This window comes from Periophthalmus magnuspinnatus, chromosome 11, assembly GCF_009829125.3.
Source record: "Periophthalmus magnuspinnatus isolate fPerMag1 chromosome 11, fPerMag1.2.pri, whole genome shotgun sequence".
In the NCBI taxonomy this organism is placed as follows: domain Eukaryota; kingdom Metazoa; phylum Chordata; class Actinopteri; order Gobiiformes; family Gobiidae; genus Periophthalmus; species Periophthalmus magnuspinnatus.
In genome coordinates this window covers 2,726,525-2,729,745 of record NC_047136.2, presented here as the reverse complement: position 1 = coordinate 2,729,745, position 3,221 = coordinate 2,726,525, and positions in this window count along the sequence as shown.

Below are 3,221 nucleotides of genomic sequence, written 5' to 3'. Positions count from 1 at the left end.
CTCTCTCTCTCTGCTTCCATCTTTCTCTCTTTCCCCCTCTCTGCTTCTATTTCTCTCTCTGTCTCCCCCTTTCTCTCTCTCTCTGTGCATCTCTCTCTTTGTCTCTGTCTCTCTCTTTCCGCTTCTCCTTCTCGCTGCTTCTATTTCTCTCTCTCTCTGTGCATCTCTTTCTCTGCCTGTTTCTCTCTCTCTCTCTCTTCCTCCCCCTCCCCCTCTCCCTCTCCCTCTCTCTCTCTCTCTGTCTCATGCTCCTGTCTCTCTCTTTCACAGTTTAATCCTGATAAATTCTGACATCGTCGTCTTGGAATCTGCCCAAAAATCCCCTGATGTAATAACCTGGTCATTCAGTATATTCAGGTGTCAGCTGACCTCATTCTGCTGAACCTCGACCGGACCAACTGCAGGAGGAGACGACGTATTTGCTGAGTTAAATCCAGGTGGAGACTTTTTGTTTTTTTGGCCGGACAGTGCATAATGTCGCAAAAAAGATTGGGTTCAAAGCATCTTGTACATTCCATCAATCTGTCCGTGTTCTCCCTGACTTCCCTCACCCCAGACACGTCCTCCAGCTCCTCCGGTGGGATCCCGAGGCATAGTCCCTGAGAGTGTCCTGTTTCTTCCTCCCGTCCAGTCGTCCATCTTGTACATTTGCCTCTAAAATATCCTCATTATGTATTCCCAAAAAACTGAAAAAAAATATAGTGATAGTGTCTCGACTGCTCACTTAGCGACACCACAGGACTTTAAAGGGTCAATATTAGGTGTTCTAATGTCGTTTCCTCGTCACAAACAGACCTGGAGTTGTGTTTTTGTTCCATTCTCACACGTTTAACGCACAAACAAACCTGCACATTTAGGCTGAATCCTTCTCTCAAACTGAATCTTCCTGAAGATGTGAGACAGACTCGACTTTGACAATGTTTAAATCCAGGTTCTGTTTATCTGTGCAGACGACTGAAAGGTTTTTATTCTGCCTCTTCTCCTTTAATGGTAATTTTATGATGACAAAAGAAACACGGACTGACGGACTTTTATTAGACGTAGTAAAGTGACAGGAAAGTATTTGAGAAGTGACAGGAAAGTTTTTTGTAAAGTAATGGGAAAGTTCTTAAACTGTCATGATCCGCACTGTCCGTTCCTGGTTTTCCTCCCTGTGTGCTCTTCCCCCTCCCTCACCTGCTTGTACCTGGAGCTGGGCGGAGTTCTCGGCTCCTCCCGCGCGCACCTGCTCTCCATCTGGCTAATCACCACACCTGCCATGGATAAAGGGAGATTGGGGAAGACACTCGGTGCGAGATCGTCTGCATGTCCTCACCTTGTCTGTGCTGTGTTTGTCGTCCTCTCTTGTTCCTGTCGTCCCTGCGTTCCTGTCGTGCTCCGGCCCTGGATGTCTCCTGCCCGCTCTGCCCTACGCCCGTCTGGTCTGCCTGTCTTCCTGTCGTCCCTTCATGTCCTCGGTCCCTGTGTTCCTGCTCACCTGCTCACCTCCGGATCACCCACTGTTTGTACCTTGTCCCTTTTCTACAATAAATCCTGTAAATATTCCCCGAGTCTGCATCCTTTGGTCCGCTACACTCACCCGTTATGACATAAACTAAGCAAGACAGTGTTTAAAGAGCGAGAGAGAGAGAGTTTAAAGGGGCAAATGAGTGGGTGAGAGAGCTGCAGATTGGGTGATTATTTATGTTTTGATTTGTGTGATTTTAATGTCTTTCTTATTCTGTAAAGCTCTTTGAATTACCTTGTGTACGAATTGTGCTGTACAAATAAACTTGCCTTGAATCTATTGGTAAATTATCACATTTTTCCCATTTTTCTACAGCACTTTCCATCCAGGAAGTACACACATTCACACACCTGAGTGGCTGAGGTGGGTTAGTACAGTGTTTTGCCCAAGGACACAACAACAGTATTCGTCTCCGCTCAAACCAATCACGTTTACGTCGATAGCGGGATTCGAACCACCAACCTTCAGGTCTCTGGACACAGAGGTAAAGTTTATTTCGTGTTTAAAGGCTTTTCTTTTATTTGAATTGACTTTTGAGGCTGGAAAATAGTTTGATTTTTAAATTAATGTTCCTTCATCTTCTATAATTGAAAGTCTATTCACATAAATATTCTTTTCGGCGCAAATAAAAATGTCGGCGGAATGAATTACCCCGACTCAAAGAGAAGAAATTTAACAACCGAACCTCCGCCCGAGCGTCCGACTCGTTTACGAACAGAACAGAGCGAGGACGACGTGTTTATTTAAGTCTATCGAGGAAAATGAACCGAAGTGTTTGGTTTGTGGCGTCTCTTTGTTTTTGTTACAGATACAAAAGCAAAAAGTTACTCAAGTTAAAATATCACATGAAAAAATCTGCTCAAGTAAAAGTATTAAAGTACCTGTTTAAAAATGTACTTAAAGAGTAAAAAGTAAAAGTATTTCACACGTTTTGTTCGTTTGTTTAACTGTAAATGTAGAAATATTGATTTAAAATGACACATATTTTGTTCAACAGTAAAAATACAAATCTTTTCTTCATTTTTCTTCTGAATTTTATGTATTTATTTTTGTTTTGCTCAAAGTCGAAGCTTGAACTCGAAAACTTTAGTCAAACATGGTAAAAATACTCCCTCAAATCAGATGAAAACTACTTTTTACTTTTCAGTCCTGCTCAAAAACGTAGTGGAGTAAAAGTAAAAAGTATCCACTGTAAAGTTTACTTGAGTAGACTTTTCTTTACTTAAGTATAAGTATTAAAGCACCTGTTTAAAAATGTACTTAAAGAGTAAAAAGTAAAAGTATTTCACACGTTTTGTTCATTTGTTTAACTGTAAATGTAGAAATATTGATTTAAAATGACACATATTTTGTTCAACAGTAAAAATACAAATCAGTTTCTTTATTTTTCTTCTGAATTTTGTGGATTTATTTTTGTTTTGCTCAAAGTCGAAGCTTGAACTCGAAACTTTAGTCAAACGTGGTAAAAATACTCCCTCAAATCAGATGAAAAGTACTTTTTACTTTTCAGTCCTGCTCAAAAACGTAGTGGAGTAGAAAGTACAGATACTACTCTCAAATGTACTGAAGTAAAAGTAAAAAGTACACACTGTAAAACGTACTTAAGTGAAGCACAGACACCTGAAAATTCTACTAAAATATGGGACTTTTTACTTGTTCTTAAATAAACATGACACTTATGAAGAAAAGAACAAAAGAATCACGAGTCAGATCA